This window comes from Caretta caretta, chromosome 3, assembly GCF_965140235.1.
Source record: "Caretta caretta isolate rCarCar2 chromosome 3, rCarCar1.hap1, whole genome shotgun sequence".
Lineage (NCBI taxonomy): Eukaryota > Metazoa > Chordata > Testudines > Cheloniidae > Caretta > Caretta caretta.
The window spans coordinates 161255717-161270849 of record NC_134208.1 but is presented as its reverse complement, the minus strand read 5'-3'; the positions used below and the strand labels follow the sequence as shown (position 1 = coordinate 161270849).

The 15133-nt window shown below is 45.7% G+C and overlaps 1 protein-coding gene across 11 annotated transcripts in view; it reads left to right on the top strand.

The window, feature by feature from the left end:
* Positions 1-15133, top strand: part of DISP1 (dispatched RND transporter family member 1) — a 174402-nt gene that overhangs the window by 77068 nt on the left and 82201 nt on the right. The window contains exon 3 of one of the 11 annotated variants that reach the window (XM_075127066.1): positions 13707-13759. The exons of the other annotated variants lie outside the window; for them this stretch is intronic. The gene's annotated coding sequence lies outside the window, so the exon portion shown is untranslated. The remainder of the gene's footprint in view (positions 1-13706; positions 13760-15133) is intronic. 11 annotated transcript variants of the gene reach the window in all.

Here is a 15133-nt window from a genome sequence, read left to right as displayed (position 1 = left end):
AATGATTTTTAATCTCACTTTCTAAATTCACGTTTGTCTTACATTTTTAGGAGGGAAATTTACACATCTCAAATAATTGGAAATGCTAAAATGTGGATATAGAACTTAATTTAAAGTGTAATATTTGGGGATGTAGTAAGTCAGGCTATTTCTCAGTTTATAACCTTTGAAGTGAAGAAAACAAAAACATAATTTGTACTTTAATGAAAGTACAGTAATTAAAATCACTGTGATAAAACAATTTTTATTATGTTTACCTCTAATTTTAACAGTTTAAAACTCACTTGTCATTAGTTAAATTTACAGTGGCAGTTTTAGGTTTAGAGGAAGCTCTAGTGACTGCCTCTAAGAAGTAATTCAGTGAACCTGTCGCTAATAATTTTATTCTGCAGCCAATAATACTGGGTTTAATCCAGAAATTGAGAAATTCCCTCGGCAAAGAATTATTCCTTGTTGAAATGTATGGGGGTCTGTGCAGTAAATTTAACTGGAATTAGCTGTTCTTGTATTTTGATAAGATATAGGGGCTTTCTCTAAGCCCTGTACAAACCTCAACAATATACAGGGTAAGTCAGTTTTTCCTGAAATATTGTTCCATCAGAATTCTAACAAGACGACATGTTTAAAAATCATGTCAGTGTAAATAGTCAGTAGTACAACTTTTTTTGACTGTCATTTGTGCCTCTTATTCTAATGGCTTGCAAACTAACTCATGACACTTGATATTCTTAAAACAGGCTCTATAATGAGAAGTCCAACCATTTTATTTATGATCTGTATATTCTTCTGAAAGTATGGACATTTACTTTCTGACCATTGTTCACAGTAACCGAAAAACTTACCAATGTTATGAAGGCTATTGTATACATGATAAAGATAATTGGGCTCTCTGGTTGAACAGTTACAAATTTCTGTGCTGAAAGAGGAGTACAGTAATTTGGGTAAAAATGAAAAATAGACATTTAGATTCAGTTCTGGAAATGGAAGCCCTTTGGTTATTCAGAGTGGGTATGGCCTCAACAGAAGCAATGCAGGTTCCCACCAATGTCTTAACTCTGACTTGCAGAGACCAATTCTAGTGATAGGAGGGTTGCTCAGTTCAGCAGAATGCAACTTGTGGTGGATCCTGTGAGAAGTACAGGTAAACACTAGGAACTAGAAAAACTAACTTGTGGTAATCTACCAATCGGGCCAACTTGGGTCAGCTTTGAATTAGTGGGGTGGAGGTAAAAAACTTTGAATTTAATCACTAATGTTCTGAGTCAGCCAGCCCCATACCAGTTTAAAACTTTGAAGCAATCTGTCAGTCTTTCTAAATAACAATAAACTAAATACAGCTCATCATCACAGTATGTTTCTTATAATTGGAAACATTTTGGGGTTTTTATAAAGAAGTGTTGTGACCAGAAACACATCATAATCCTTTTGTTTACTGTACGAAAAATACAAATGGGTGAAGGAGTCAGGACTGAGCAAAATGTCTACCCAAGAAAATTGATCATGAAACTTTCCTTATGACTGGAATGTTTTGAACTTTAGAATCTGAAGAACACCATGTAGTAAAAATAATTTTTTTAAATTGTTTTTTAGGGGGGAGGCGTGCAATCACATACACAGAGACCCAGCTCTTGTAATTTGAATAGAAATTTGCTGTGTGTACATTAGTTAATAGAACTATGGAGTATGTAGTTTTCCAGCATGCAAAAATTCCAGATAAATCTATGAATGGGCTGCTTAGTAAATGGTATAAAATACAAAGTTGTGGCTCCTTTTACTAATCAAGAGACTTTTGCACCGCATAAATATTTGAGAATTGTATTGATGCTGGGAAGGGTCAATATTACTGTGGTGACAGGTACAACGCAGTAATATCTGGCTGAAGCATGTTGAATACTGTAGACTAAACATGGCTGTTCTATTAAGATTTAATATAAAATAATAATATATAATCTACATAAGATTTAATGTAAAAAAGTCTTCACATTTTAATATTATTCAACAGCTTGCTACTTAGCTTTATTAAGGATATGTCTACATCACAAACGATACAGTGACACTGCTGTAGCTTAGATACTTGCTATAGCGATAGAAGACTTTTTCCCTTGCTGTAGTAAATACACCCTCTCCAGAAGCAGTAGTTAGGTCAACTGAAGAATTCTTGATCCTGTGGGCATTCTGCACCAAAAAATTTAAAATTCTGCATACAATATTTTAAAATTCTGCAAATTTTATTTGTCAAATAAATGTGGAGGCTCCAGCATGGCACTGGAGAGTACAGGCCACTGGCTGCACAGAGCTGGGAGATCACTGTGCAGCTCCCCTCTGGGACACGGACTCAGCGGTGAGGCTGCACCCAACTCTGGCACAGCGTAAGGACCTGGCCAGCCCCAGAAACATCCCAGAGCCCTGCCCCTCTGTGTGGGCAGGCAGGTTCAGCAAGACAGGATCCAACCGTGGAGGGGCTTAATGTGAGGGGAACCAGGTGTGGGTTGAGAGGGTTCTGTGTGGGGCAATCTGGGTGCAGGTGGCTCAGTGGGGGATCTGGGTGCAGAGGGGATCTGGATGCACAGGGGCTTGTTGCGGGGTTCTGGGTGCAATGATAATGGGACTCTGCAGGGGGGTCCAGGCAAAGGTGGTTGGGGTTCAGCGGTGGCAGGGTGGGGGTCTGGCTGTGGGGGAGGGTGACAGGTTGGGTCACAGAGACCCCCTTGGAATTGCCAGCTGATATGCTGAGACAACCTCTGAGCCCAGTTTCCCTGCCAGCCTGGGACTTTAGTACACTGTCTTGTTGAGCCAGACTGCTGCAAACACAGACCCAGGTCTGAACCACGTCTCCCAAACGCTGCGGGTTTAACTGAAAACAGCTTAAGAAGTGCTCCTGTCTCCAACACTTAGATATCCAGTTCCAAATGGGATTCAAACTCCAAATAAACCCATTTTACTCTGTATAAAGCTTATACAGGGTAAACTCATAAATTGTTCATCCTCTATAATACTGATAGAGAGATATGTACAGCTGTTTGCTTCACCAGGTATTAATACTTGCTCTGGGTTAATTAATAAGCAAAAAGTGATTTTTATTAAATATAAAAAATAGGATTTAAGTGGTTCCAAGTAATAACAGACAGAACAAAGTAAATTACCAAGCAAAATAAAACAAAAATACGCAAGTCTAAGCCTAATATAGTAAGAAACTGATTACAGATGAAACCTCACCCTCAGAGATGTTCCAGTAAGCTTCTTTCACAGACTAGACTCCTTTCTAGTCTGGGCCCAATCCTTTCCCCGGTACAGTCCTTGTTCCAGCTCAGGTGGTAGCTAGGGGACTTCTCAAGATGCAGCCCCCTTTGTTCTGTTCCACGCCCTTATATATCTTTTGCACAAGGTGGGAATCCTTTGTTCCTCTCTGGGTTCACACCCCTCCTTCTACAGGGAAAAGCACCAGCTTAAAGATGGATTCCAGTTCAGGTGACCTGATCACTTGTCACTGTAAGACTTCATTACCCACTTGCCAGCACACACACATACAGGAAGAGTTACAAGTAAACAGAGTCATTTAGAACGAATTGTCCTGGTTAATGGGAGCCATCCAAATTCCAAGACACCATTAATGGCCCACACTTTACATAATTACAATAGGACCTCAGAGTTACATTTCATATTTCTAGTTTCAGATACAAGAATGATACATTTATACAAATTGGATGACCACACTCAGTAGATTATAAGCTTTGTAATACCTTACAAGACACCTTTTGCATGAAGCATATTCCAGTTACATTATATTCACACTCATTAGCATATTTTCATAAAATCATATAGAGTGCAATATCACAGGGGGATAGAGCTTGGCAGGTGGGTCTGGGTGTGGGGGACTCAGTGGGAGGGTCTAGATGCTGGGGGAGTGGGGCTCAGTGGGGTGGGGATCCAGGTGCAGGTAGTTGGAGCTCAGTGGGGTGGGGATCCAGGTGTGGGTTGCTTGTTGGGCTGGTCCAGGTGCAGGGGGAGTGGGACTCATCGTGTGGGGGGGTTCTGAGTGTAGGGGAGTGAGGCTCGGCGGGAGGGTCTGAGTATGAAGGGGTCTAGATGCATGGGGGTTGGGCAGATGGGGGAGCAGCCCCCTTCACAGGGATCCCTCCCCCTGCAGCTGAGGAGCAATGGGTGCAGGAAGTGGGGGCGGGGAGAGTGGGAGTTTGCAGAGCTTCCTGCAGCCAGGGAAAAATCTGGGGGTGCATGACTGCTCTTGTGGCTTCCCTTTGCTTCCCTGTCAGAAAGTCATTTTTCTGTGGGGAAGCAAAGAAATCTGTGGGGAACATAAATTATGCGCAAATTCCCTCAGGAGTAAATTCTTCTGTTGACCTAGCCCTATCTACAGGAGGGCTTAAGTCAGTTTAACTACAGCTATATCTACACTAGAAATATTACAGCAGCACAGCTGCAACTGCACTACTGTAGCGCTATAGTGTGGACACTTACTGTAGTGGCAGAGGAGTTCTTCTGTCACTGTAGTAAATCCACATTTCTGAGAGGCAGCAGCTCAGTTGACAGGAGAATTCTTTTGTAAACCCCTAGGGGTTAGATCAGTTTAACTGTGTCTCTCATGGGGAGACATTTCACATCCCTGAGCAAAGCAACCTGTTCAACCTAAATTTTAAGTGTAGACCATGCTTAAGATTTCTAATGCTCAAATCCTGAATGCAGTACATAGCCCAACTAAGTGGGCTGAGGGGGGAGTTGGGAAGAGGAGACCAGTTTTTTCTTCAGGCTGTGGAACCGCTCTGCAGCTGCTGCTGCTGTCTTATGCCTACAGTAGTCTCTGAAGATGCTGTGTATTTCTCACCTTGTGTTTTGTCCAGGGTGAGAGTGGTATTTTGTCACTGAATCTGTACTATGTGGATCCACTGGTCCATGCCCAGGCTCCCTTCTGTCCCTGAGTACAATGATCCCCCACAGGGCTGTACTCTCTGGTATGCAGGGTGCTATAAAATCCCTGTTCAGCCTTCCTAAATCCTCTCTTCTTACCAGGGGAACGTTTTGGTGCTTTCAGGGTTCCCAAGGCTGGGCGGGGGGAGGAGAGGAGAGGGCAGAAAGAGAGGTATGTTTAAGGAAAACTTTATCTTAAGTACAGTTCTTCTTTGAGTGATTGTTCATGTCCTTTCCAAGCAGGTGTGTGCGCGCCGCGTGCATGCCAGCCGGAAGTTTTTTCCCCTAGCAGCGTCCATAGGGTTGGCCTGCGCGCACTTTGGAGTGGTGCCTTCATGGCACCCAATATCGGGCCCCGCCGACCCCCCACCCCCTCAGTTTCTTCTTACCGCCCGTGATGGCTAGCTGGAACTTTGCTGACTTTTACAGCAAGCGTCTTAGAAGTGTCTTTGTTCTTACTGTACATAGTTCCGTAGTTATTCTCTATAGTTGTAATTCTTCATATAGTTAGTAGTGGTTTGTTAGATAGTTCGTTTCCCCCTGGGGGGTATGCCCGGGTCTCTGGGGTTTAAACTCTGTGAGTCCTGTGGAAAGTTTTTGCCCAAGAGTGATCCTCACTCATCTTGCCTGTGGTGCCTTGGTAAGACTCACCAAAAGGACAAGTGTCGCCTTTGCAAGGGTTTCTGCCCAAGAACCCTTAAGGACAGAGAGCAGAGACTAAAACTCCTGCTCATGGAGGCGACTCTGAGACCGCAATCTGACCTGGGACCCAACAACCTGGCACTGAGCATGTCCTCTTCGGTGCGCAGCACTCTGGCACCAACGGCGCGCAAAACGGGCCCGGCTAAAGACTCTAAAGCCCACCGGCACTGCCACTACTCAGGCCATAGGGCGTCAGCCTCAGTTCGGCACCGTTTTCCATCTCCGGTGCCGGTAAAGAAGAAGAGGCTGGTGAGAGACCGATCATCCTCCTTGAAACCTAAAGGGCTGGCGCCGTCTGTGAGTGGCTCGGGACAGACCGCCTCCGCCTCGCTTCCGCCCAGGGTTTCATCGACTCCTGCCCCGGCCAGGTTCCAGTCGAGTCCGAACCCTCCCTGGTCCCCAGACCATCTGGTGGACATACAACCACCATCGATGCTGGAGGCATTCAAGGCGGCAACGAACCTGATGTGCCTCCTGGTGCCATCCTCCCCCCAAAGGAGGGACAAATCTCCGGTGACCGCACGCCCCCTGTTCCACTCCAGGGGTAAGCCAACCATGATGGCCCGTCGCTTTCCATCTCCGGCACCGCCTGCACAGATGCAGGATGCTCCCTGGAATCAAGTAGTCGTTCGTTGGCGACCCAGGGCACTGCTCCTCCATGGTCTTCTTATTCGGAGACCTCGGAGTCGGAGGTGGACTCAGCTCCATTTAGCAGATCGCGGAGCAGAAAGTCCAGGTCCCAGTGCAGTCACCAACCGTATCTGGCACCGTGGCAACAACAGTCGCAACCACCTGCTCAATGGCCCTTCTGGACACCCTGGGCATACCATCAGAGCCAGTGTCAAGTTCATGGTCCGCGCTCCAGAATGGTGTCGGTGTCCTCGGTGTCGTTCGTGCCACAGTCAGTGCTTGCACCACCGATGATGGCGCCGCCCTCTGGCGGAGTGGCCCCGCCAACTCACATGGTTTCAGCACCGATACCTTAGCCAGCTCCAGCACCAGCTCTCCAGGTGACGGCACCGGTGGAAGCCTCAGCTCCGTCCCTACCGACCCCGACGGTCTCGGTCCCACTGGATTTATCTGCCCCAGCACTGGCTGCGGCGCAGAGTTCTTCATCGCTACTGGCTCCACAGCCCAAGTACCGCTTGCCGAGGGACCCCGGGGGGCCGAAGGCAGTGAACTGGGCCCACCTCCTGTTCTCTCTTCCTCATCCTCACCCGATGAAGCGGTCGAGGAGACTTCAACGGACCCAGCTTTGGAGGACAGTCGGGTTCTTCAACAGCTTTTGAGGCAGGCCGCCCAAAGCCTGGGGTTTCAGGCAAAGGAGGTGGAAGAGGATTTAGACCCTGTCATAGACATCCTGGCTCCCTGCGGCCCATCCAGGGTTGCACTGCCATTTATCAAGTCGATAACCGAAACATCTAAGAACTTGTGACAAACTCCTGCTTCTCTGGCACCTACAGCCAAGAAATCTGAGCGCCGCTACTTTGTTCCCTCTAGAGCGTATGAACATCTTTACACCCAGCTTCCTCCGGACTCTTTGGTGGTTGACGTGGCCAATCAGAGAGAACGTCAAGGATTTCAAGGATCCACCCCTAAAAACAGGGATGCCAAGAAACTGGACCTCTTTGGCCGGAAGGTCTACTCGACAGGAGGCCTGCAACTTCGTATAGCCAACCAGCAGGCCATAGTAAGCCGCTATGGGCATAACACCTGCTTGTCTATGGCTAAGTTTACAGAACTTCTGCCCTAGGAAGCTTGGGGGGAGTTCTCTGCGCTCGTGGAGGAGGGGAAACTGGTGTCTTTGCAAGCGGCCTTGGACGCGGCGGATACAGCCTCCTGCACTTTGGCCACAGGGGTAGTTTATGAGGAGAGGCTCCTGGCTACAGGTTTCTGGTCTTCCCCACAAGGTCCAGTAGACCATTCAAGACCTTCCCTTCGAGGGTGTAGCTCTCTTTGAGAAGACTGATATGAGACTTCATAGCTTGAAGGACTCGAGGGCTACCCTTCGTTCGCTGGGGCTTCAAACGCCTGCTACCCAGCGCAGTCATTTTAGGCCTCAACCTGCTCCTTGTCCTTACCAACCCCAAAACCGCCAGGATGCTCCGCGTAGGTGGAACAGGAGCACTCGGAGGAGGCAACGCCCTCCCTCTGGACAAAGCTCGGGCCAGCCCAGGGCCCCACCGGGCTCTAGATCACCCTTTTGAGGGTATGGTCGAGGACGGCTTGCCAGTATGACCTTTGGATCCTTCCCATCTTACTTTCTCGTCCCGTCTATCCCCTTTCTACTGTGCCTGGTCTCGAATTACTTCAGACAGATGGCTGCTCTGCACGGTAGAGAGGGGATATTCCGTCCAATTCTGTACCCTCCCTCCCCCCCAACCCCTTTTCCCATCCCTCTTCAGGGACCCCTCTCACGAGCAACTTCTAATTCAAGAGGTGCAGTCCCTCCTCCTGAGGAATGTCCTCCACTGCCCTACTTGGAGCTAAAGCGCAAGGGTTTCTACTCCCAGTATTTCCCCATACCGAAGTCCAAGGGGGGGGGAGGCTCAGACCCGTACTGGACCTATGATAGCTCAACAAATACGTAAAGAAACTCAAGTTTCACTTGGTCTCACTAACCTCCATTATCCCCTCACTGGATCCAGGAGACTGGTAATCTGCCGTCGACTTGAAGGATGTATATTTTCATATTGCAATAGTCCCACATCACAGACACTACCTCAGGTTCGTGGTGAATAGAGGCCACTACCAGTTTGCCATCCTCCTGTTCAGACTGTCAACTACCCCCCGAGTATTCATGAAATGCATGGCAGTCGTCACGGCGTTCCTGCGCAAGCGCCAGATACAGGTTTTTCCATACCTTAATGACTGGCTGATCAAAGGTTGCTTGAGAGCCCAGGTGGAGGCTCAGGTCAAGTTTATAAGGAGGACCTTCCTCGACTTAGGTGTCCTCCTGAACGAGGAGAAATCTACTCTGTCCCCAGTGCAGAGGATTGAGTTCATAGGTGCGGTCCTGGACTCTACCCAAGGCAGGGTGTACCTCCTGGAGGCCAGGTTTCGCTCACTTCAGGACATCATACAGAGCCTCAGACTGTTCCCCGCGACGTCGGCAAGAAACTGTCTAAAGCTGCTGGGACACGTGGCCTCCTGCACATACGTGGTGCAGCATGCCAGGCTCAGGCTGCGCCCACTCCAGTCTTGGCTGGCGTCTGTGTACTGACCAGCCAGAGATCCATTGGACAGGGTCGTAACACTGCCCCGCCTGGTACTGGACTCCCTCCTATGGTGGCTCAACCCTCGAATGGTTTGTGCAGGGGTGCCTTTTGCCAGCCCTCAGTCCTCACTCACCTTGGTGTCAGATGCCTCGGATCTGGGTTGGGGGTCTCACCTAGGGGACCTCAAGGCCCAAGGCCTCTGGTCTCCGGTGGACCTCTCTCTTTACATCAATGTCAAAGAGCTGAGGGCAGTGCGTCTGGCATGCTACTCTTCAGAATGCACATAATGGGCAGATGTATTTCAATCCTCATGGACAACACCTCGGCGATGTTTTATATCAACAAACAGGGGGTGCATGCTCTTCTCCCCTGTGCCGAGAAGCCCTTGTGCTGTGGGACTTCTGCATAGAGCACTTGATCTACCTGCCGGCTTCATACCGCCCAGGGGTGCGAAACACACTGGCAGACAGCCTCAGCTGGACCTTCAATGGCCACAAGTGGTCCCTTCAGCCAGACGTGGCGAGCTCAATCTTCCGGTTCTGGGGCTGTCCCCGGATAGACCTGTTCACCACTCCGGGCAACAGGAAATATCAGACGTTTTGTTCCCTCGGGAGCCACAGCTTGGGGTCCATCGGGGATGCCTTCCTTCTCTCATGGAAGGGCTGCCTGCTATATGCTTTCCCACCCAACCCCCTAGTCCACAGGATGCGCCTCGAGATCCACAGGGACTGGGCCCGAGTCATACTAATAGCACTGGCGTGGCCACGTCAGCACCGGTTCACCTCGCTCTTGGAAATTTCCATAGTGGCCACACTCACTTTACCGCTGGTCCCTGACCTGATCACACAGGACCAGGGCAGACTCCAGCACCCGAATCTGGAGTCGCTCCACCTTACGGCCTGGATGCTCCATGGCTAAGTGCCACAGAGCTGTCTTGTTTGGACCAGGTCAGACAAGTCCTCCTGGGTAGTAGAAAGCCCTCCACCAGGGCTACTTACCTGGCCAAGAAAACAAAGAAAGAAGAAGTGGGACCGCTAAACACTGAGGATGGAGTGGAGGTCAAGGATAATCTAGGCATGGCCCAATAACTAAACAAATACTTTGCCTCAGTCTTTAATAAGACTAAAGAGGATCTTAGGGATAATGGTAGCATGACAAATGGGAATGAGGATATGGAGGTAGATATTACCATATCTGAGGTAGAAGAGAAACTCAAACAGCTTAATGGGACTAAATCGGGGGGCCCAGATAATCTTCATCCAAGAATATTAAAGAAATTGGCACATGAAATTGCAAGCCCATTAGCAAGAAATTTTAATGAATCTGTAAACTCAGGGGTTGTACCGTATGATTGGAGAATTGCTAACATAGTTGCTATTTTTAAGAAAGGGGAAAAAAGTGATCCGGGTAACTATAGGCCTGTTAGTTTGACGTCTGTAGTATGCAAGGTCTTGGAAAAAATTTTGAAGGAGAAGGTAGAAAAGGACATTGAAGTCAGTGGTAAATGGGACAAAATACAACATGGTTTTACAAAAGGTAGATCGTGCCAAACCAACCTGATCTCCTTCTTTGAGAAAGTAACAGGTCTTTTAGACAAAGGAAACGCAGTGGATCTAATTTACCTAGATTTCAGTAAGGCGTTTGATACCGTGCCACATGGGGAATAATTAGTTAAATTGGATAAGATGGGGATCAATAGGAAAATTGAAAGATGGATAAGGAATTGGTTAAAGGGGAGACTACAACGGGTCCTACTGAAAGGTGAACTGTCAGCCTGGAGGGAGGTTACCAGTGGAGTTCCTCAAGGATCGGTTTTGGGACCAATCTTATTTAATCTTTTTATTACTGACCTCAGCACAAAAAGTGGGAGTGTGCTAATAAAGTTTGCAGATGATACAAAGCTGGGAGGTATTGCCAATTTAGAGAAGGATAGGGATATCCTACAGGAGGAGCTGGATGACCTTGTAAACTGGAGTAATAGTAATAGGATGAAATTTGATAGTGAGAAGTGTAAGGTCATGCATTTACGGATTAATAACAAGAATTTTAGTTATAAACTGGGGACACATCAATTAGAAGTAATGGAGGAGGAGAAGGACCTTGGAGTATTGGTTGATCATAGGATGAGTATGAGCCGCCAATGTGATATGGCCGTGAAAAAGCTAATGCGGTCTTGGGATGCATCAGGAGAGGTATTTCCAGTAGGGATAAGGAAGTGTTAGTACTGTTATACAAGGCACTGGTGAGACCTCACCTGGAATACTGTGTGCAGTTCTGGTCTCCCATGTTTAAGAAGGATGAATTCAAACTGGAACAGGTACAGAGAAGGGCTACTAGGATGATCCAAGGAATGGAAAAATTGTCTTATGAAAGGAGACTCAAGGAGCTTGGCTTGTTTAGCCTAACTAAAAGAAGGTTGAGGGGAGATATGATTGCTCTCTATAAATATATCAGAGGGATAAATACTGGAGAGGGAGAGGAATTATTTAAGCTCAGTACCAATGTGGACACAAGAACAAATGGTTATAAACTGGCCACCAGGAAATTTAGACTAGAAATTAGACAAAGGTTTCTAACCATCAGAGGAGTGAAGTTTTGGAATAGCCTTCCAAGGGAAGCAGTGGGGGCAAAAGATCTATCTGGCTTTAAGATTAAACTTGATAAGTTTATGGAGGAGATGGTATGGTGGGATAACATGGTTTTGGTAATTAAATATTCATGGTAAATAGGCCTAATGCCCTGTGATGGGATGTTAGGTGGGGTGGGATCTGAGTTACCTAGGAAAGAATTTTCTGGAGTATCTGGCTGATGAATCTTGCCCATATGCTCAGGGTTTAGCTGATCGCCATATTTGGGATCGGGAAGGAATTTTCCTCCAGGGCAGATTGGAAGAGGCCCTGGAGGTTTTCGCCTTCCTCTGTAGCATGGGGCACTGGTCACTCGCTGGAGGATTCTCTGCTCCTTGAAGTCTTTAAACTACGATTTGAGGACTTCAATAGCACAGACATAGGTGAGAGGTTTTTTGCAGGAGTGGTGGGTGAAATTCTGTGGTCTGCATTGTGCAGGAGGTCAGACTAGATGATCATAATGGTCCCTTCTGACCTAAATATCTATGAATCTATGAAAAAAAACGTAGTTAGTCGCCACTCCTTGCCTCCATACCGTTTATACTGGACTACCTTCTTCACCTAAAGCATCAAAAGTTGTCCCGGTCATCAATAAGGATCCACTTGACTGCTATCTCCAGGTTCCATCTGGGCTCAGATGATCTCTTGGTCTTTGCAAACCCTATGGTCAGTCATTTTCTCAAGGGTTTGGACAGGCTCTTCCCACACACGTCAGCCTGTCCCTGCCTGGAACCTCAATTTAGTCCTCTCCAGGCTTACAGGCTTGCCATTTGAACCTCTGGTCACCTGCTCCCTGTTATATCTCTCATTCAAGGTTGCGTTTCTCGTGGCAATTACCTCGGCTTGACAGGTTTCAGAGCTCAGGTCCCTCACGTCTGAGCCCCCTTACACGGTTTTTCATAAGGATAAGGTCCAGCTCAGGCCTCATCTGGCTTTTCTCTCGAAGGTCGTCTCCCATTTTCACATGACCCAGGACATCTTCCTCCCAGTGTTTTATCCCAAGCCACACTCCTCTGATAGGGAGCACAGGCTGCACTCGCTGGACGTGCATTGGGCCTTAGCCTTCTATACAGAGAGAACTAAGTCGTTCTGGAAGTCGGTCCAACTCTTTGTAGCTGTAGCGGACAGAATGAAGGGCCTCCCGGAATCCTCTCAATACATATCATCATGGATAATATCCTGCATTAGGGAGTGCTATACTTTGGCAAAGGAGCTCACTCCACAGATAACTGCTCACTCTACCAGGGACCAGGCCTCCTCTGCGGCGTTCCTGGCACAAGTCACTATTCAGGAAATTTGCAAGGCAACCACATGGTCCTCGATACATACATTTACATCGCACTATGCAATTACACAATAGTCCAGGGATGATGCGGCTTTTGGGCGAGCCGTGCTCTTTTCTGTGGATAACTCCGACCCCACCTCCTGAGCTCTAGCTTGTGAATCACCTGCTTGGAATGGACATGAACAATCACTCAAAGAAGAAAAAACGGTTACTCCCTATCTCGTAACTGTTGTTCTTGGAATGGACATGAACAACACATCTCGAAGAACAACAGTTACGAGAAAGTGAGTAAGCATTTTTTCTCTTTCTGTAGTTAAACTGTTTGTGGTTTAGATCCCTTTCAGATAGTTTAATTCCTGTTTGGGAAGTATTAAGAGAATTGAGTTGTTACATCTTATCTAATTAAAAAATAATAATTCTCCAGTGGTAAATGGAAATGTAATATTAAATTAACTGTCACCTAAAAATAGATATAGCTCATACAAATAAGTGTAGCTCAAAACAGGTACCTTGTTTGTCTACCTAGTAATTGTACATGGAGAGATCTGTTTTTAACAGAAAAATTATAGCCAAAATAGTCAGAATTCAGCCTGATTCTGAATTCTTTTTCTTAGCCAGATGTCCCATTGAACATACCAAGCCCAAATCTCAGATATACTTCAGGTTTGGCAAGCCTTAAAATGAATCTTTTTGGACAACTGGCCATGCTGGAAAGACCTAACTTTCAGGATAGTATGTGGAGTATGTTGAACTGGTCCCAAGCAAAAAAGTGTGTATGATTTCAAAAATAATTTGGGGGGGAGTTTTAAGTGTTTGGCTGTATTGCAATACAACTTCCTGCAGCACCTGTGTTTTTTCCTAGGAGTTTTGAGACTCCTGTCAAAGTAGTGACTAGTCATGTATAGTTCAGGAGAGCCAACAAGAATATAACCCAAAGTGGTTTGGTTTCAGGTAATTGATGAGCGCTGCCGCTTTGCTGAAAACATTGGACCGAGTTTTTTAAGGTATGACTTTTTTGAATAAGTGTAAGAAGCGTGATACAAAAAGGATAGATGTTGCATTTGAAAAATCATGCAGACAAATAGAGAGGCTGCAGTACATTTTAAGAGCCAGATACGATGCATATATTTAATAATTTAGGTTTCTCTGTTATAGGGTTTGAGATCTACAGTAGTAAATGTAAAAGCATGTTTGTCTCAGATTTGTTTTAGAGAACTGTGTTTGAAATGATGAAGTCCCCATTTTATTATATATGAAATAATTTTGTTTTGATTTTGAAAAGTGGTGACTTTGGTGTAATCTAAACAATGTAAAGTCAGAGAGTCCCAGAAAAATCTGACATCTCCTTCTAAAGGTACTAAATGTTAGTGGTCTGAAAGGTCTGGTTCTTGATTTATCTGAATGCATGAGAAATTCCCAGGCTCCCATATGTTTGCTAAGAGACAGCTAGAAAAGATTGACTCTGCATTGCAAGAGCTATGTTTGGGCAACCCTCTCAAAGGCAAGCAGTCTAGTGAATAAACATTAAATTTGTGGTCAAATAACATTTTCTCTTGCCTTGTCTGCTTGGACCTTCATTAGTGTGTCAGCAAAGCTAAGATCAAATAAAACCTTCTGTATGAGCTGTAGCAGTGTCCGTTTACTCAAACCACTTGGAGCTCTTTTGTGAAGAAGAAAAGTAATCTGGTGCTTATTTCATTTCTCTAATCAAGAAAGGTGGAGATAAACTGTAGGTGCTGAACAAAAGCGGCGTGGGGGGGAAGTAGCTTGTGCATTATTTGAAGATTTGGATATTGCATTTTGGAAATCCCTTGAAAAAACAAGAGATTAGAGTGCTTGGCATAGCAGGTTTTTTGACTAAGCAGTAACCTCCCAGGTTGAAGTCTGAACTCTTCATTCGGTAGAAGAAATGTTTGAGAGCTACAAATGTTGCATAATTTGCTCTTAATTGAACACTTCCAACTTTCTTCCTTCATCCATGAAGGAGAATAACAAACAAGAATAATTCTGAACTCCACAGGGTATGTATTATATGTATTATTAATATTTTTGTGGTCATAGTAAATTCTGATTTTAAGTTTAGTGCTTTTGATTCTTAAAGACAACAAATGTTCTGTACTTTTAAAAAATCAGTACACTTGATACCTGAATTAATACAAACAAACAACGTAGGCATTTTTATTATCTGAAATTGGAACATGAATTTGGACAAAAAAATTCCTGTGGTTACATTAACTTGGTATAGTGGCAGTTACTTTTTTTTTTTTTTCTTTGACTGCTGTTGTTGCCTAAATTTTTCCAAATGCTAGGAGAAAGCACACTTTCATGTTGTCTGCATGATTAATTGCACTAGTCATAAATATGTGATATTTTCTGTA